Source organism: Sarcophilus harrisii, chromosome 3 (genome assembly GCF_902635505.1).
Source record: "Sarcophilus harrisii chromosome 3, mSarHar1.11, whole genome shotgun sequence".
In the NCBI taxonomy this organism is placed as follows: domain Eukaryota; kingdom Metazoa; phylum Chordata; class Mammalia; order Dasyuromorphia; family Dasyuridae; genus Sarcophilus; species Sarcophilus harrisii.
The window spans coordinates 544109209-544130146 of NC_045428.1; the positions used below are offsets into that span (position 1 = coordinate 544109209).

General features: G+C 38.1%; 1 long non-coding RNA gene across 1 annotated transcript; it reads left to right on the top strand.

The window, feature by feature from the left end:
• Positions 1 to 21: 21 nt before the first annotated feature.
• Positions 22 to 6528, top strand: LOC116422780. Its single transcript, XR_004233319.1, has 3 exons — positions 22 to 339; positions 540 to 635; positions 6354 to 6528. It is a non-coding gene; the product is annotated as an uncharacterized LOC116422780 (long non-coding RNA).
• The last annotated feature ends 14410 nt before the right edge of the window (positions 6529 to 20938 follow it).

Genomic DNA, 20938 nt, shown 5'->3' on the forward strand with positions numbered 1-20938 from the left:
GATCTCCTGACACACTCTCATAATCTGTACAACCTCATCACCATGTGTATAATTGTGACAGAACACTAGGGGTATCTCCAAAGAGAGCAATGCTAGCAGGAGCCTTGCCCACTGACCCATCCGAAACATTTTAGAGCTTTGTCCTTTTGAACCTATAGCATTGGACCCTTATTTTTATATTCTGTATAGTGGGGGTGGTGGAGGGTATTAATGGATAAGCAGGAAAGGTTTCAATGTAGCTGCTATGTCTCTGAACTTTTGAGATCTTATGGCTTTAATCTACAAGCAAAGATGGTTCCTTCTAATCATGCTGTCATAAGAAACTTTGTGGATGAAAAGGTTTATAGATATCAAAATATCTATATATTTTCTATAGGAGAACCACAAGTATATTTTCTAAGACATCAGGAAAGATTAGAATAATCATCTGAAAATACCATCAAATAACAAAAATAGTATAAAACTCATCATCTAGATTTATAGTTTTCAGAACTAGGAGGGATTTTGTGGTCACCTGGTCCCATTCCTTCATTTTACAGATAAACAAAAAACCAGAGAAAGGAGTGATCCAATACATCCAGAGCTGGAAGATTACTCAGTGCAACTTTCTAGTCTTGGGAGGGAAGGTGTGGAAGGTAGGAATAAACATCTAAATAGCCCATATTATGGGTCCTGTACATAGTCCTAGGAACTGTGCTATGTAAATACTTTACAAATATCTCATTTGATCATCACAACAACCCTGGAAAATAGGTGCTATTATCCCCCATTTTACAGCTAGTTACTAGCTAATTAATTGACTGACTGTCAGTATGGAAAAATTCACTACTTTCCCTAGATAACACATAATACTTTGAGACAGCTCTAATTTTTTTAATAATAGCTTTTTATTTTTCAAAATACATGCAAAGATTGTTTTCAACATTCACCCTTGCAAAACTTTGTGTTCCATGTTTTTCTCCCTCCTTCTCTACCTCTTCCTTCCCTGATAGCAAGTTATCCAATATAGGTTAAACATGTGCAATTCTCCTATACATATTTCCATATCTATCGATGCACAAGAAAAATCGGATCAAAAATTTTTTAAAATGAGAGAAAACAAACAAACAAACAACAACAACAAAAGTTGCAAATACTATGTTGTGATCCACATTCAGTCCCTATAGTCCTTTTTCTAGATGAAGATGGCTCTCTCCATCATAAATCTATGGAATTGGACTGAATCACTTCATTGTTGGAAAGAGCCAAGTCCATCACAAGTTGATCATCACATAATCTTATTGTTGCTATGAACAACACCTGGTTCTGCTCATTTCACTCAACATCAGTTCATGTAAGTCTCTCCAGACCTCTCTGACATCATCCTACTGATTGTTTCTTATAGAACAATAATATTCCATAACATATACTATAACTTATTCAGCCATTCTCCAACTGATGGACATCCACTCAGTGTCCAGTTCCTTGCCCCTACCAAAAGGGCTGCCACAAACATTTATATATATATATATGAATCCTTTTCCCGTTTTATGATCTCTTTGGGATATAGATACAGTAGAGACACTGCTGGATCAAAGGATGCACAGTTTGATAACCTTTCAGGCATAGTTAAAAATTGGATGGCTCTAATTGTTAAATAATTTCCCTTAATTTAAGTCAAAATTTGCCTCTCTGTAACATCCCAAGTTCTGCCCTGTGACGCCAAGCAGAATCGATCTAACCCTCTCCCTACGTGATATCACATTTAAATAATGCTTTTAAATTTTTGGAAAAATGAAAGGAATTAAAGAGGACCCAACCTGAGTTCTAGCAAGGTTGGCAAGAGGACAGCTAGATAGACCTCTACTAAGAAATCAAGGTGGGCTTTGGGGTCCTGGAAGGAGCCAGGGAGGTATATATAAGCTCTCCCTCTGACCCACTAGTCTCTTCCCTGCATATCTTTCCTCAGTTAATTCTCTCAAAGTAGAAAGTTTTTGAATATACTTAATAGCCCAAAGGATACCAGATCCAGAAAAAAAATCACTTTTCCCCCCTAAACTATTATACTAATGATTTCTTCACTTTTGAATTATTTTTGTTTCTTATAAATTGGCAAAAAGGAAGAAACACTAGAATCCTTAAAACTCAGTCCAAGAACATTGTTACTAAACTAAAGAATTCATTTTCTCTGAATGTAGGAGAGGTCTTCTCTGGGATTGCATTGACCTCTGCCTTCCAGAGAAAGCTCCAGGTGTAGAAAAGAGCAGGTTAAAGTTGGCCTGCATTAGGCACTGGAGAGAAACAAGGAAAAATTCCTTTAAGCCCCCACATATGGAGCTTATCCTGATCCTATCCCAAAGTTGCAAGTGCCCTCTCCTCAACCAAAAATAAATCACTTTCTATTTAGTTGGCATATAATATAGATTATATGGATAATTATATGGATTTCTCTGTGCATTTATTTCCTCCCAATAGAGTGTAAATTCCTCGAGGGCAAGGCCTATTTTCCTTTAGTCCTTGTATTCTGATAATCTTGCACAATTCTTGGTATAGAATATGTTTTTAATAAATAGTAGTTGAAACTCTGAGGTATGATCTCAGACTAGCTAAGATGACAGGAAAAGATAATGATAAATGTTGGAGAGAATGTGGGACACTAATACATTGTTGGTGGAGTTGTGAAGTGATCCAACTATTCTGGATTTTCAACCACATTTAGAACCACATCCAAAGGGCTATCAAACTGTGCATATCCTTTAATTCAGCAGTGTCTCTGCTGGGTCTGTATCCCAAATACATTATAAAAAAAAGATTATAAAATAGATTATTAAAAAAAGGGAAAAGGACCCACCTTTGCAAAAATGTTTATAGCAGCCCTTTTTGCAATGGCAAGGAACTGGAAACTGAGTAGATGTGCATCAATTGGAGAATGGCTGAATAAGTTATAGTATATGAATGTTATGGAATATTATTGTTCTATAAGGAACGATCAACAGGATGATTTCAGAGAGGCTTAGAGAGACTTGCATGAACTGATGCTAAGTGAAATGAATAGAACCAAAAGAACATTGTACATAACACTAAGAAGATTATGTGATGATCAACTGTGATGAACTTGGCTCTTCTTAACAAGGAAGTGATTTAGGCCAGTTCCAATAGTTTTGTGATGGAGAGAGTCATCTTCATCCAGAGAAAGGACTATAGGGACTGAATGTAGATCACAACATAGTATTCCCACGTTTTGATGTTGTTGTTTGTTTGCTTTTTTTTTTCTTTTGTTTTGTTTTGTTTTTTTTACTTTTTTGATCTGATTTTTCTTATGCATCATGATAAATGTGGAAATATGAATAGAATTGCACATGTTTAACCTACATTGAATTACATATTCTCTAGGGGACAGGGTTGGGGAGAAGAAAGAGGGAAAAAAAAAAATTGCATCACAAGGTTTTGCAAAGATGAATGTTAAAAAAGTAATTTTGCATGTATTTTGAAAATAAAAGGCTATTATTAATAGGAAAAAATAGTTATTGAATGCATGAATGAAAAAATAACTAGCTAGAGACATGGAAAGGGTAATAATGAGAAGGAATAGTGGAAATAGAATCTAGTAAATTCCTTCATCATCCTGTGTCTTTAGATCCCTTTCTTCTCCTTTTCCCCACATTAGTCAGATATTCAATATGGAAATGAGGAAAATACCAAAAAGTATTCCCAATAGGGAAAGGAAAAGTGAAAAAAAAAGTTTTAATTATCTTTTCAATTAATCAATTTTCTCTCTTTACCTTTGGAAAGAGAAGGAAAGGGAAAGGAAGAGGAGGGGAAGAGAAGAAAAACCCTTGTGGCAAATATGTATAGTCAAACAAAACAAATATTCACACTGGCCATGTCTCATTCTGCTCCAGGAGGTATCATGCCAAGGAAGTAACATTAAAAAATTAGAAATTACAACCACAAGAACAATAATTAGTGCTTTAAGGTCTGCAAAGCATTATGTGATCCTCACAATTTTGAGAACTAGGTACTATTATTATTTCTATGCCACAGATGAGGAAACTGAGGCATACAGATATTCATAAAATGATTTGCCTAACATAAAGAATGAGATCATAAATAAATTAGAGGAACATAGGGTAGTTTACCTCTCAGACTTGTGGAGGAGGAAGGAATTTGTGACCAAAGAAGAACTAGAGATCATTATTGATCACAAAATAGAAAATTTTGATTACATCAAATTTAAAAGCCTTTGTACAAACAAAACTAATGCAAACAAAATTAGAAGGGAAGCAATATTTTTGGGAAAACATTTTTACAGTTAAAGGTTCTGATAAAGGCCTCATTTCCAAAATATATAGAGAATTGACTCTAATTTATAAGAAATCAAGCCTTTCTCCAATTGACAAATGGTCAGAGGATATTTACAGACAATTTTCAGATGATGAAATTGAAACTATTTCCACTCATATGAAAGAGTGTTCCAAATCATTATTGATCAGAGAAATGCAAATTAAGACATCTCTGAGATACCACTACACACCTGTCAGATTGACTAAGACGACAGGAAAAAATAATGATGAATGTTGGAGGGGATGTGGGAAAACTGGGACACTGATGCATTATTGGTTGTGAACTAATCCAGCCATTCTGGAGAGCAATCTGGAATTATGTGCAAAAAGTTACCAAACTGTGCATATCCTTTGATCCAGCAGTGTTACTACTGGGCTTATAACCCAAGGAGATACTAAAGAAGGGAAAGGGACCTGTATGTGCCAAAATGTTTGTGGGAGCCCTGTTTGTAGTGGCTAGAAGCTAGAAAATGAATGGATGCCCATCAATTGGAGAATGGTTGAGTAAATTGTGGTGTATGAATGTTATGGAATATTATTGCTCTGTAAGATATGACCAGCAGGATGAATACAGAGAAGCTTGAAGAGACTTACATGAACTGATGCAAAGTAAAATGAGCAGAACCAGGATATCATGATATACTTCAGCAATGATACTGTATGAGGATGTGTTCTGATGGAAGTGGATTTCTTCAACAAAGAGAAGATCTAACTCAGTTCCAACTGATCAATGATGGACAGAAGCAGCTACACCCAGAGAAAGAACCCTGGGAAATGAGTGTGAACTATTCGCATTTTTTGTTTTTCTTCCCAGGTTATTTTTACCTTCTGAATCCAATTCTCCCTGTGCAACAAGAGAACTGTTCGGTTCTGCACACATATATTGTATCTAGGATATATTATAACATATATAACATGTATAAAACTGCTTGCTATCTAGGGAAGGGGGTGGAGGGAGGGAAAGGAAAATTCGAACAGAAGTGAGTACAAGGGATAATGTTGTAAAAAAAAGTACCCAGGTATATGTTCTGTCAATAAAAAGTTATAATAAAAAATATATATACATATATTTTTTTAGACCTTGCCTAAGGTCACACAACTACAAGTCAATGTCTGAGGCAGGATTGGACTCAGGTCTTCCCATCACCAAATATAGTTCTCTATTCCCTATGCCAGCTAACTGCCTCCTACTCTCTGTGCCCCTTGCCAGAATCACAGACTAGAGGTTTTGACCTGACAATGGGAGGAGGAATATGGCCCTTAAGCCAAAGGTCTTAGATCTTGGTGCAAGGAGTGAATAGATCATAAAGGTCTGATAAAGGTGCTCTCGTGTCTCTGGCTACTTTGCTTAGGAGTTCTTTTCCTATGGTCCCTTGAAAGATTGCTGTGACCTTGGACTGATGGTCTCAAAGCTTCAGAAATAGTTCACAGAACTTTGAGGGCCTTAAGAATATAGTGGGAAAATACGTTGGCCTAGAAATAAGAAGATTTCTGATTGAGTCATCATTTCTGCCATCTGGTAACTCTACAAACTTGAGCAAGTCATTACATGAGCTCGAAGTTCCCTTGTAAATCTGTGACTGGGAAGGTGTAATTCCCCTTTGGGGCATGCATGTTTTGTGTGTACATACTTGTTTTTTGCATTAGAACCAAATTCTCTCTGCCAAAAAGTTATCTAATAGGTGGTAATTTGGTTTGAGGCAAAATTTCCTCTTAAAACTGGAGTTCTTAACCCAGGTTTCCATGGATAGATTCCATTGGGTCTAAAAACAAAAGGGGGTGGGGGGATGACAATATGTTCACTAATCTGTAGTTGAAATTTAGCATTTCCTTCAATTATTTAAAAATATAATTCTGAAAAAAAGGTCTTTAAAAAAAAGCCTACCAGAAAGGTCAATAAGTCAAACAAAAAAGTTAAGAACACCTGCTTTTAAAGTAATACTGATATATTTTTACCCATGTTCCATATATGTTCTTTTTTTCAAAAAGAATTTAAGTATGCTTGATTTATGAGACCCAATCTGCCAACAGGTGCAAATGCCAAGGTTGGAAGATCCCTGGGTTACAAGATTGCCTTCGAAAGAGCATTCTGGGAGCCTTCTTCAGAACAGCTTCAAAGGCCATGTGTAATAATGATGTGAAACATTTAACAATAAATTCAACTATGCCCCAAAAGTTATTAAACTGTGCATACCCTTTGATCCAGCAGTGTTTCTACTGGGCTTATACCCCAAAGAGATACTAAAGAAGGGAAAGGGACCTGTATATGCCAAAATGTTTGTGGGAGCCCTGTTTGTAGTGGCTAGAAACTGGAAAATGAATGGATGCCTATCAATTGGAGAATGGTTGAGTAAATTGTGGTATATGAATGTTATGGAATATTATCGTTCTGTAAGAAATGACCAGCAGGATGAATACAGAGAGGATTGGTGAGACTTACATGAACTGATGCAAAGTGAAATGAACAGAACCAGGAGATCATTATATACTTCAACAATGATACTGTATGAGAATGTATTCTGATGGAAGTGGGATTTCTTCAACAAAGAGATCTAACTCAGTTTCAATTGATCAAGGATGGACAGAAGCAGCTACACCCAAAGAAAGAACACTAGGAAGTGAATGTAAACTGCTTGCATTTTTGTTTTTCTTCCCAGGTTATTTATATCTTCTGAATCCAATCCTCCCTTTGCAACAAGAGAACTGTTCGGTTCTGCACACATATATTGTATCTAAGATCTACTGTAACCTATTTAACATGTATAGGACTGCTTGCCATCTGGGGGAGGGGGTGGAGAGAGGGAGGGGAAAAATCGGAGCAGAAGTGAGTACAAGGGATAATGTAAAAAAAATTACTCTGGCATGGGTTCTGGCAATAAAAAGTTATTTAAAAAAACAATAAATTCAAGAAGCAAATTTGTAATTATTTTCTTAAGGATACTATACTTTTAATATGCCCAGAATAATCATTTTGTGAATGCATAAGAGAAGCAGTTATCAGTTATCAGTTTATTGAAATTATAGGGGGTCAAAGATGCACACCCATATAATAGTTATCCCTTCCATACTCCCCTCCTCCCTATCCTGACTCCAATGACCTGGAAAATCTACATAAAATTTTCTGGTCCTCCCTTTGTACCAGAGAAGTCAGAATTATTTCTTTTTCTTTTATGGGATGTCTACAGTATATTGTAAAATTTGGATTAAGTATTTGTTCATAGGTTCTGGGTCATTCATTGGCCTTCACATGTTATTTGCAGCTTCCATAAACTCCCCCAAAATTCCCATTTAACTTCTTATGCCCATCTGTGGTATAGCAAAACCTTGATGGGGAAAGTTGAAACAGGTAAGGGATAATAACTCTATGTCATTGTTTGTTTACATCCTATAATTTCTTCAAGCAGATGGAATATGTTTAAGTGTCTCAGACTTGCAAAATGACTTTAAATTTAAAAGGGGTGGGTTTTTTGTTTTGCATATGTTATCATTTCCCAAAATGTCTAATTTTTTCTCTTCAAGGTTTCAGTATTTCCAAATGTTTTACCATCTTTGAAGCCCATGTTCACGTTCTAATAGAATGGCATCTCCTCATGGGCCAGAAGTGTTTCTTTTTCTCTGTATACCCTATGCCTATCAGAGTGCCCTGGGTTATTAGCCATGCTAGAACCTGTTACTACATCTCAGTTACAGGGTCTTGCAGCTTCATTCTGTGGTTGTGAGCTGAAAGGATTTTGTTAAGTAGGCACTTAACAAATACTTATTGGACGTCTGGCCTCTGACCTTTCTGCCAAACTCATTTCTTCTTAGTGGCAGGAGTCAGGAGGCTCATGACCAGTATCTGCTGCCTCTGAAGGCCAAGCCTGTAGGATTTGCAGCCAAAAGGACTCTGAAGACCACCTGGCCCAGTGTCTCCATTTTACAGAGGAGAAAACTGAGGTATGAGGGAGTGAAGTGAGCTCCCCATAGTGATAAAGATAAAGCCATACAGGTAAGGAGCAGATCTGGAACTTTAAGCTAGACTCCCCATTTCATGGTGCTGTGTGACCTCTTAGAGCTTCAGTTTTTTCATCTGCAAAATAGGTGGGTGCAGAAGGGGAGTAATACTACTTGTTCCATCAACTTCCCAGCATTGTCAGGAAATACCTTGTAAACTTTAAATTTTAAGGGAAGTGCATCTTTAATTTTTATTATAACCTAGGTGTTAAGGTTATTCATTTGACATACCTTCCCACCACCTCCATTAGATTGTGAGCTCTTTGAAGGCAGGTCTGTCTTTTGCCTTCCTTTTTGCGGCAGCACAGTACCTAACACATAGTAGGTTTTTTGAAAATGTTGGCTGACTAGCTGCCCACTCTAAAATGGCCCTCCCAAGGATGGAGTGGACTGCCTTCTGCCCCATGCTCTGACCCACACCCCACTCTGACCCAGTCCATTCGTCTGGATAGAAAAAAACCCTGGATTCCTGGATTCAGAGAGAATATCATCTGGATCTAGCAGTGTGAAGATGAATCTGCAGTCTATTTGCCAGGCAGAGATCATCCTAAACCTTCCCCCCTCCTTTTCCCTCAATCGCATGACAGTCCCCTAAAGGTCATGAAAAGCCAAAACAGCTCAGGTGAGCCTCAGCTACCGGGAAATTACAAACGTGCTCCTAGGAAATGATAGAATCATGAGATTGCCACGGTGGGCTGGGGGCAGGGGTCCCTTCGGAGAATCCAAAGCTCAGTTCTGTTTCTCCTCTGGTGTCCTCCAAGGAATCCTGGAATGATTAAATAATCTGGGGAGAGGCTTGTACCTGCAGAGGGCCCTGGGGCCCCTCTGACAACTGAATTCCTCTGGTTTTCCCTACCTTACCTTGTCCAGGACAACTGATACTGACACCCCCACTGCCATCTCCACCCCCGCATAATCATGCTATACTTCAGAGACTTGACCTTGATTCTCACACTTATTTTACCACCCATGATGCGCATAAACAAGACCTTTCAATCTAAAATAAAAGGAAAGATCCATTAAAAAAAAAAAAAAAACAGACCCAGCAATTCCCTTCCAGCTCCACCCTGCTGCCTCTACCAATGGAACCGTGTGGGGACTGAATTTTCACTTGATGTGGGTTTCTAGTCCAAGCAGCTGGGTGGCAGGCAATGCTTGGAGTGGTACAACTGCTGCCCAGATCAGCTTGGCCCTGGGCTCGTGGTGGTGTTGCTTAGCAGCCAGAGTAATTATACAGACTATAAATTGGGCTTCGGGGGCCAAAGAGATTAACAGTTATTTGCCATCCTAGAAACTGTTATTACATCCCAGTTTCAGGGTTTTGCAGCAATCACTCTGTGGTTGTGGGATGAAAGAATGCTTTTTTAGCTAGAGAAATGAAGAAATGGACTTTTTAATGTGATGTTTTCCCCAATATAAACTGTGTCCCTAAGAATAAATTTTGGCCTTTTGGAATGCATGTGCAAAAGATTTTAAAATCATAGATGCATTCACAAACCTCAGTTTGCACAATTTCTTGGACCTTCTTAAAGCAAAATAAAATTTCACTCTACAAAGGCAGCAGAGGTGAAGGAACATCTGGATAAGGTCTTTGGGTGGGCTTTTGGGTTTGTTTTTTTTAACTCCCTCTTCCCTTTCTGCAGAGTCAAGAAGTTTTAGCTTTCTCTGCTTCCAGGTGGTCCTTTCTTCCATTCTTTACTCTTCACTAATGTCCATTTGAAAATCCTGAAACACAGAACTTGATCTTCATTTGATGCTATTATGATTAACAATAATTATGGACCTATCATGCTATTCACTAGGCGATACCAATAAAGGCAAAAACATAATCCCTGCTCTCAAGGAGCTAATATTCTAATGGGGGCAACAACATGCAAGCAATTCTCCACATACAAGGCATCTCTAGGATAAATGGCAGGTAATTTCCAAGCTGTGGAAGCTTAAACCCCCTACTTTTTACACCTCCCAGTAACTTCTCAATCCCTTGCCATATGGCTTCTGACCTTATCACTCAAATGCAACTGCTCTCTCCATGGTTACTAACAATCTCTTCATTGCCCAATCTGTCTACCTTTTCTCAGCCGTCATCCTTCTTGACTTCTCTGCTACATTTGAAAACACCCTTTCCTCCTGAATATGCCCTCCTACCTGGATTTCCTGACATCGTTCTCCATCATATCTCCCACTTATGGGAGAAATTGTCTCTCCTTTCAGTGGCTTTGAGTACCATTGCTAACATCTTACCCTCAGCCAACTATGAATGTATCCTAGGCTTCTGTCCTCAACACTCTCTCAGTGATTTTATTAGTTCCCATGAGTTCAGTTGTCATTCCTATAATATGACTTCCATATCTAAATATCCAATTCTATCCTGAATCCCAATTCAACATCATCAATTATCTATTGTACAGTTCCAACTAGATGGGTATCCCAAATTCATTATAGAGTAGGTTACTAGATTTAAATCATACCCCAAACACTATATTAATGCCCCATAATAACTTGTTATGTTGCCCTCTCTGGGCTTCAGTCTTCCTCATCAATAAAGAGAGGACTGTCATTATCTTCCCCTTTAAAGCCATCCCTCCTCTTCAATTCCCTACTTGAGCTGAAGACAGCATCATCTTTGCAGTCATCCACATTTACTACCTCAAAGTCATCCACAAATATTCCTTCTCCCTCACCTCCCATAGCCATCAAACAGTGTGTTTTGATATCTTTATCTGTTCCTCTCTTGCAAATGACACAGCACTCATTCAGGTCCTCATCCCCTCTCACTAGCTATTGTGATAACTCCCCAACTGATCTCCAGCCTCACCCAGCTCTAGTCCACCCTCCCACAGCTGCCAAAATACTTCCAAAGCACCAGGCTGATCAGATTACTCCCTTCAAGAAACTCCAGTGACTCAGTCACCAACAGATATTTGTTAAAAGTCTTTTGTGTGAAAGAGAAGATCTAATTCAGTTCTAATTGATCAATGATGGACAGAATCAGCTACACCCAGAGAAGGAACACTGGGAAATGAGTGTGAACTGTTTGCATTTTTGTTTTTCTTCCCAGGTTATTTTTACCTTCTGAATCCAATTCTTCCTGTGCAACAAGAAAGAAGTTTTGTCCTAAAGCATCAAGCTCAGGACTTTTTGCCCAGAACAGACACCTTCTAAATGTTTATTGAATGAATGAAGAATGAAGAAGTCTTCCCTTCTATGCCTTCCTCTATCGAAAAGATATTGGGGAGACTTTGCCCAGCACTTCCTCCTCAAGTTTCAGGTTAGATGACTCAGGTCAGACTCCATGAAGTCTTCCCTGATCCTCCCACAATTATTACTGCTCTTTGCCTCCTCAAATTGCCTTCCATTATTGTTGTACATTTGTTCAATATTGTTAAGTGCCTACCTTGTGCCAAGCACTAGGGATACAAAAAAGGCAAAAGGCAGTCCCTGCCCTCAAGGAACTTACAATTGAATAAAGGAGTCAACAAGCAAACAATATATACAAAACATACTATAGTATGGATATACTATATGGATATAGTGGATAAAGAGGAAATTTATCTGTTCACAGAGGGAAGGCACTGGGATTAAGAGAGATTGGGGTAGGCTTCCTGTAGAAGTGGGACTTTAGTTGAAACTTTAAGGAAGGCAGGGAGGTCAGTAGTCACAACTAAAGAAAAAGCTGTGAGCTGGGAGGTGGAGTGCCTTATTGGTGGAACAACCAGGAAGCCAGTGATGGATGTTGGATCTAAGATTACCGTAGGGGAAGAGAGGAGGAGGTCATAAAGAGCTAGGAATGCCAAGCAGACAGTTTTGTTTTTGCACCTGGAAGCAATGGGAAACTAGTGGAATTTATTAAGTTTGGGAGGAGGGGGAAGGAGGCAGGATAACATGATCATTTTAGTTAAATCCCTTTGATAGTTGAAAGGAAAATGGATTGGAAGGGGGTGAGACTTGAGCAGACAGACCCACCAGCAAATACTGCAGGGGCATGAGGTGATGAGGGTTATTTTTACCTTATTTCTAAATCCGATTTTTCTTGTGCAGCACGATAACTATATAAATATGTATATTATATATATATATATATATATATATATATACACATTGCATTTAACATATACTTTAACATATTTAACATGTATTTAGCATGTATTAACATGCCACCTAGGGGAAAGGGTGGGGGGGAAAGGGGAAAATTTGGAACAGAAGGTTTTGCAAGGCTCAGTGCTGAAAAATTACCCATGCATATGTCTTGTAAATAAAAATCTATAATAAAAATATATAAATAAATAAATAAAAAGGAGTAATACTATAAACAAATGAGAAGAACATAGGGTAGTCTATCAAATCTGTGGATAAGGAAGGAATTTTTAAATGAAGAAAAACAAGAGTACATTATGTAATATAAAATGGATAATTTTGGTTATATTAAGTTAAAAAGGCTTTGTACAATAAAAACCAGTACAGACAAGATTAGAAGGGAAGCAATAAACCACAAGAAATAATTTTACATCCAAGGGTTCTGATAAGACCTCATTTCTAAAATATATAGAGAATTGTCTCAGATTTATAAGAATACAAGCCATTCTCCAATTGATCAATGGTCAAAGGCTATGAATAGACAATTTTTAGATCAAGAAATTAAAACCATTTCTAGTAATATGAAAAGGTGCTCTAAATCACTATTGATCAGGGAAATTCAAATTAAAATAACTAAGGTATCGCTTCACATCTCTCAGATTGGCTAAGATGACAGGAAAAAATAATGATGAATATTGGAGGGGATATGGGAAAACTGAGACACTAATACATTGTTGATGGAGTTGAGAACTGATATAACCATTTTGGAAATTTGGAACTACGTCCAAAGGACTGTCCAACTATGCATGCCCTTTGATCCAGCAATGTTTCTACTGGGCTTATATCCCAAAGAGTTCATAAAGGAGGGAAAGCCACCCACATATGCAAAAATGTTTGTGGCAGCTCTTGTAGTGGCAAGGAATTTGAAACTGAGTAGATGTCCATCAATTGGGGAATGGCTGAATAAATTATGGTATATAAATTTTATGGAATATTATTGTTCTACAAAAAATGATCAGCAAGGTGATTTTAGAAAGTGCTGGAGAGACTTACATGAACTGCTGTTAAGTGAAGTGAGTAAAACCAAGAGAATATTGTACACAGCAATAACAAGATTAGATGATGATCAATTCTGATGGATGTGTTTTTTTTCAAAAGTAAAGTGATTCAGCATTTACAATAATCTTGTGGGGGCTAAGTGTGTATTTTCAACTTTTTTGTTGGTTTGCTTGGGGTTTTTTTTCTCATTTTTTTCCCCTTTAGATCTAATTTTTCTTGTGCAGTATGATTAGGCAATCTGGAAGTGGAATGTGTGACCTCAGGAACTCAGTGTATTTACCATTACTGGAGACTTTCTGGGAGAGTTTGGATTTAGTCTGCTTTTGAATGGATTTCTGTTAAGTGATTGAGGCAGCTAGATAGTGCTGCGGATAGAATACCAGGCCTGCAATCCGGAAGCCTCATCTTCCTGAGTTCAAATCCAGCCCCATACTTGTGTGACCCTGGGCAAGTCACTTCATCCTGTTTGCCTCAGTTTCCTCATCTGTAAAGTGAGCTGGAGAAGGAAATGGGCAAACCACTCCATTATCTTTGCAAGAAAAAAAAAATCCAAATGGGTTCATAAAGAGGTAAATGGCAACTAAACATATGAAACAACTGTTCAGGGATTAATTAGATTAGATGGTCTCTGAGGTCTATTCATTCCAACTCTGATTTTTAATGAAGGCAAAGGTCACTTATTTTTACTATCCTTAGTTTCTGAAGGATTTGAAGAGTGGATAAGGGAGGAGGCACTAGCATGAAGATTCAGAACTATAAGGAAGGTGGGGGAGACACACAGAGTAAAATAGAAACCCATCCAGGGAGGAGAACACACCTAAAGCTTGAAAGGAAGGATTTCCTCCCTCTGGGTTGGACAAGTTTGGCAATCCTTCTTGGTTTTACAGTCTGTGTTTAGGCAGAGACTTCCCAAGTTACTCCAAAGCATGTCAGTTTAAGAAAGAGGGGAATATCGCTTTCTTGCCTTTTTCCTCTCTAAATATTTCTGGCCCTCTCTCTGGGTCTTGGACACTAAGAATGCTAAGACAGTGACCAAAAATTTTTCCCCTTGTTGTCAGGATAAGAAGGATGTGTCTAAATGGAGGTTGGGGTGGGCACTTCTCTCTATTGGTGGGCTACAGCTGATTCCAAAAAGTTGAGGGAAGGAGTCACTCTGACAATCTCCAATGAGTGGCAATGAAATGAATGTGAGGGACCTGGTGCTCTGAGGTTGACAGATGGGCAGGTTTGGGAGGATCATTGATTACTCTGCAGTATCTGATAGAAGGAAGACTCACTGGTGGGCTAGAGAGGATACTGATTGATGGTGGGACCCAATAACTCAAAGTTATACTTTACTTTTCTATCACCATGACTCAAGGAAAGGCCTTACCAGTAGCTCTGTGATTGTACAGTGGCAGCTGACCATGATGATAATCTCATTGATTATGAGGAAATTGTTGGGGAAATTCAGCCAATTCAATTCAATTAATATTTATTAAGTTAATTGCAGGGTCTTAATGCTTGGTACTAGGGAAAGAAAGTCAAAAAGAGAGACTCCTTGTCCTCAAGGAGCTTCTATTCTAGTCAGAAAAGATATATGTATTCCTCAATGAGTTTTGATACTTGGTTCTCAATTTTTTCTCTCCTCCCCAATGCCTAACTTCATTTTAGTGATGAGGTCTTCAATATTAGGTGTGGTTAGCAGAGGAATTGATAAAAATTAATCTCTGAGGGAAGCAGGAAGGAGGACTTTCTGTTCACCCCATTACACATGATATCTGAATGGAATAGAATATTACTGTTATTTTAAAAAATCACTATGAAGAATTCAGAGAAGCATGTGAAGGCTTCAATGAAATAATGCAGAATGGAGTAAACAGAACCAGGAACACAATATATACAACTACAGTGTTTTAAATGAAAGGAACAAATCTCAGCACCACCCTTAATCAAAACTGAGTAATTATAATAACTAATACTGGCCAGATGGCTGTGGAATGTTACATATACTGTCAGATATGACTGATACTTTGTTTTTGCTGACCTATTTTTTCTCTTTTTAAATGTTTGTATAAAAAATAGCTCATTGCGGGTAAGGGATGGTGAGATGCCATATTCAGAAACAAATGTGACATAGAAACAAAATATATCAATAAGACAATTTTTAAAAATCAAATAAGTGGATTGGACAGATGACTTCTTTCAATTCTGTTAGAGTTCTGTTCTATCATTCTACAATTATGATTTTCTTTATGAAAAAAGCCTTATCAAATCAAACATGATATAAATGAGAAGAATTAAAACTACCATCCCCAGACAGAAGTAGGGGTCAATGTAATTTCAGTCCTGATTCATTCTACTTTTCCTGATCTAGGGGATGAGGGGAGAGAAATATGAATAAGGGAACCCAGTCTGGATAAATGAAAAGCAACACATTACTAACCACTAATAGGGAAGAGGGGAAGGGAAGAGAGTAAACATTTATACAGTGCCTAGTATGTGCCAGACACTGGGTTAAGCACTGTACAAATATTTCATTTGAGCTTCACCACAACCTAAGAGGTGCTGTTAAGGTTACCATTTTACTATTGAGAGACTGAAGCAGGAAGAGGTTAAATGTCTTGCCTGGGGTCACACAGCTGGAAAGTTTCTGGGGCTACTTTTGAACTGACTCCAGGCCTAGTACTCTGTGCACTGTGGTACCCCCTAGCTGCCTCGTTGTTACTATTTACAATAATAATATTTATTATCTAGAATGCCAGGGAACTGAATGGCTTCCATCTGAATTATTTTGGGAAGATTCTGAAGATCACCTGGCAGGATAAGACACCAGACACCTTTCCTGAACTAAACTCCCAGGCATTCCAACTCTACCGCAAAGAACACAACCCTGTTGGGCTGCCCATTGAATGCCAAATGTACACTTGCCAAAAAGATTTTATGAAGAACTCACACGGGGAAGTGCTCACAAAGGGGTCAGAAAAAGCGATATAAGAACACTCTCAAGGTCTCTCTGAAGAACTTTAGAATCGATTGTATGACGCTGGCACAGGACTGCCAGCATGGAGGGGCCCCATCAGAGAAGGGGCTGTGCTCTGTGAGCAAAGCAGAACTGAATTAGCTCTGAAGAAAACATGAGATGGGCAAAGTTAGAGAAGTGACCAAATATTCATGAGCAATGTTTGTGCCTGACCCTGTGGCAGAGCATTCCAAACTCATATTGGTCTGTCACACTAATTCAGCTCTAACCTGGTGATGTCATTTTGTTCCCCTTCCAAAACAAAGGATAATGACCAACCAAGCACCTAACTGACTTTCTTATTTAGAATAATAATATCCAAGGAAATCCCAATAAACGTAGGATAGAAAATGCCATCTGTATCCAGAAAGAGAACCATGGAGATTTACATGCTATGTTCACTTTTTTTTTTCTGTTCATATTTTTCTCTCTCAACATGATTCACAAAGAAATGTGTATTTAAAAAATTAATATACCTGTAAAAAGAAAAAAAACAGAATAAAAATAGTAATGCAAAGGAAAATGTATCATATCCAACCATTCTGAAGAGCAATTTGGAACCACGCCCACAGGGCTATCAAACTGTGCATACCCTTTGATCCAGCAGTATCTTTTCTGGGGTTCTCCTGGTTCATCTAAGTCTCTCCAGGCCTTTCTGAAATCATCCTGCTGATCATTTCTTATAGAACAATAATATTCCATAACATTCATATACCATCACTTTTTCAGCCATTCTCCAACTGATGGGCATTCACTCAGCTTCCAGTTCTTTGCCACTTACATGAACCAAGAGAACATTGTACATAGTAATAACAAGATTATATGATAATCACTTCTGATGGACAAGTCTCTTTTCAGCAGCAAGGGATTCAGGCCAGTTCCAAAGGTCTTGGGATGAAAAGAGCCATCTGTACCAGAGAGAAGACTGTGGAGACTGAACATAGCATTTTCCTTTTATTGTTTGTTTGCTTGCTTTTTGTTTTCTTTCTCACTTTTCCCCTTTTTGATCTGATTTTTCTCATGTAGCATGATAATTGTGGAAATATATATAGAAGAATTGCACATCTTTAACATATATTGGATTACTTGCCATCTCGGGAGAGAGTGTAGAAAGAGAGGGAAAAATTTTTGGAACATAAGGTTTTGCAAGGATGAATGCTTAAAGTTATCTATGCATATGCTTTGAAAATAAAAGGCTTTAATTAAAAAGAGATGCATAATAGAATAAGAAAAAAGTGCTGTTTTTAGAGTCAGAAGACATGGGTTCGAATCTTGCTTGCTACCTGAGAAAATTAAATTCATTCTCTATTATTTTCTTATTGATCCTATTTGTAATTGATTGATTTTTTTTCCCCTGTAACTGCTTTCGTCATGGGTTTCTGAATCTGAACTTAGCTCAGAATTCATCCAGCCTGTATTAGCCTAAGTTTAGAAATCCATTTCTCTTGTTAATCACTGTTCTCTTCTTGCCTCAAGGAATTTAGCTAACCTCAGGGCATTCAGTTAGCCTAATATCTTTCCAGTACCAAGCTATCCTTCAAGGATGTCTGGTTTGCTGTCCAAAAAGTCTGGGCCACTATCTTGCTAGTGGACTCTAACAAAGAACATTTCTTAGTCATGGAGGAAAGAAGGGATCTTGGCTAACCTCTCATTGCCAAACTTCTAACCAATAACACTATACCCAGTGCCTCACTTATGTAGCCAATCATATTGTCCTCAGCTCCATGATATCACCTACCCTGTTCTGTTCTTTATTCTGCCCTCCCCAAAACCTATAAAAGAAGCTGTCCTGTTGCTCAGGGTCTTTGGCTAGATCCTAAGGCAGCCACTGACTTATCTTATTCTCAGGTTCATGCCATGATAACAAATTCTCTTGCTCAGAGAAATGCGCTTTGGTTTACTCTTTTATTAAACTTCACTTGCTCCATTTGAGAAATCTATAGAATTGTATTTCCATATAAGAATGAGGACTTAGAAAGGTCACATCAGCTGATAGAGTCAGTTGTACAAAACAAGATATTGAGCCACTGAACTGATAAACTGATAAAAATCACCCAAAAAACAAGAAACGGGTGAAAGGTAACTGCAAGCACTGAGTGGACTGCTTAACGAGTTAATTAATATTAACTTCTCCTCCCCAAAGGAAGAGTTTTCTACTATTTTTGAACATGGATTGTATGATGAGGGAGGGGGAAATGCAATGGGAGGATCAAGAAGTCTGTTAATTTCATCATCCCCAGCCAATTGGGGGAGGGACGTTTCATTTCAGAATATAAAAGACTCATTTTCCTATCTATAAGCACAGAATCAGCCCCTAGGTTGCCCTTAGGTGGATCTTGGGTTTCTTGCAAGAATTGTAAATACACCAACTTACTTCATGTACTGAGTCCTTTTTATCTTTGCAATATATTTCTAATACTCCATACTTGGAGTGTGGTTCAGTCATATCTGATTCTTTGTGATCCTATTTGGGATTTTCTTGGCAGAGATACTGGAGTGGTTTGCCAGTTCCTTCTCCAGCTCATTTGACAGATGAGGAAACTGAGGCAAACAGGTTTAAGTGACTTGCTCAGGGTCATGCACTTTAGTATGTGTCTGAGGCTGGATTTGAATTCAAGAAGGTGAGTCTTTTTGACTTCAAGGCCTGCACTCTAGCCACTGTGCACCCACTTATCTGTATGGCTTTGACTAAGTCCCTTTCCCTCAGATAAGTGAATAGAGGGCTGAACTTAGTGTCACAAAAACCCGAGTTCAAATCTAACCTCAAACACTTAGCTTTGTGACCTTGGGCAAAACAACCTCTGTCTCAGTTTGCACATCTGTAAAGTAGGGATAATAATAAGCACCTACCTCAAAGGTAGTTGTGAAGACCAAATTAGGTAGTATTTGAAAAGCACTTAGCACAGTACCTAGTATATAGCAAGTGTGTAATAGGTGTTTACTTCCTTTCTTCCTTCCAGCATCCCCTTCCTTGTAGACGGCCAGAACTCTGGAGAAGTATCCTTGAAACAAGGATACTTACAACAAAGTGTTAACTCAGTGGAACTGATATGTTGTTGATTCTCTACTTCACATATACTTAGTACTTAGCATGGTGACATAATGGTTCTCTAGTTCACACATAATCTGTATGCTGTAATGGTGTAATTGTAATAGGGTATTTAAGGGCTGAGAAGGACTGGAAATGAGACATTCCATCCTTGACCATCTTCCCCCTGGTGACTCTCCTGCCTCCTGCCTTCCTTCATTAAGATCAAGACTGAAATCAGACTGGCAGACTGCTGGAGGAGACTGGGTCAGACTGGGTCAGACAAAGAAGACAATAAAGTCTTTGGACTTGGTCTGCTGAGACCAAGACTCGTCTGGAAGTCCTCCAGAAAGCTAGCCCAAACATTACACTTCTGTAAAGAGATTGGAATGTGATTTGAAATCCCTTTTAGTTCTAAATCCTACCATCCTGAGTTGCAGACGGTGGTTACAATAAATATCATGCTAGAAATTGCTCTCTGTTTGTTTGCTTTCTCCCACTCTCACTACCAATAATCTTTATAATCATTTGTTCAACAAATATTCCAAACATATCTGTTTTTTCCAAAGAACTGTACTAAGGGTGTGATTAAGTGTAAAAAATGTTTAAAATGGGTTTTTGCCTCCAACAAGCTTATGATAAACACATGTATACTTAACCATAAGATGAAATGTGTGCTACATGCCATGAGTGGTATTCCCAAATATGAGCCATCAAATGTGGAAAAAATCAAAATAATAGAAAATCATGTAGATAAAAGGTACTTGTCCAAGACTTGTCCTTATAGGTATGGAACTGTTCCTTCTCCTTCTCCAAGAGATACAAAGAGTTTAAAGGAGGAAGAGGGCACTTTGAAGTAGAAGAATCCAGGAATGCTGCAGGAAGGAAGGGGCAATTGGTCCTGACCCTTAGGATTTTATGTCTTTTATAAGATTTAGAGTTAGAAAGTACCCTAAAGATCTTCTAGTACAACACCTTTTTTTTACAGATGAGGAAATTGAAGTGTGGAAAGATGATAGTATTTGACTGAGGTCACACAAGTAGTATGTATTGAGATCCTAATCTAGGCTCACTTGTCTCTATATCCAGTGCTTGCTCTATGATATCATGTCAACGGAAAGTTGGAGTAACATGAGCAGGACATAGAGGTGGGAATCTGAGGAACATTTTCACAGAAAAGTGAGCAGAGAAGTTTGATGAGAACATAAACTAGTTTAAACAAGTAATAGGAAAAAAGAATACAATGTTGGGACCAGATCAAATAAGTCTTTGAATGTCAGGCCAAAGATTTTAGACTTCAGACAAGAGGAAACCATTGGAGGTCTTTAAGTAGCAAAATAACATGAAAGTCATTCTTTGATAAGACTAATTTGAAAATGTATGCACAATAAGTTACAGGGAAGGAAATTAGAAGCAGTATTTTAGGCCAAAGCTTCTTAGCTGTGGGTTGGTAACTGA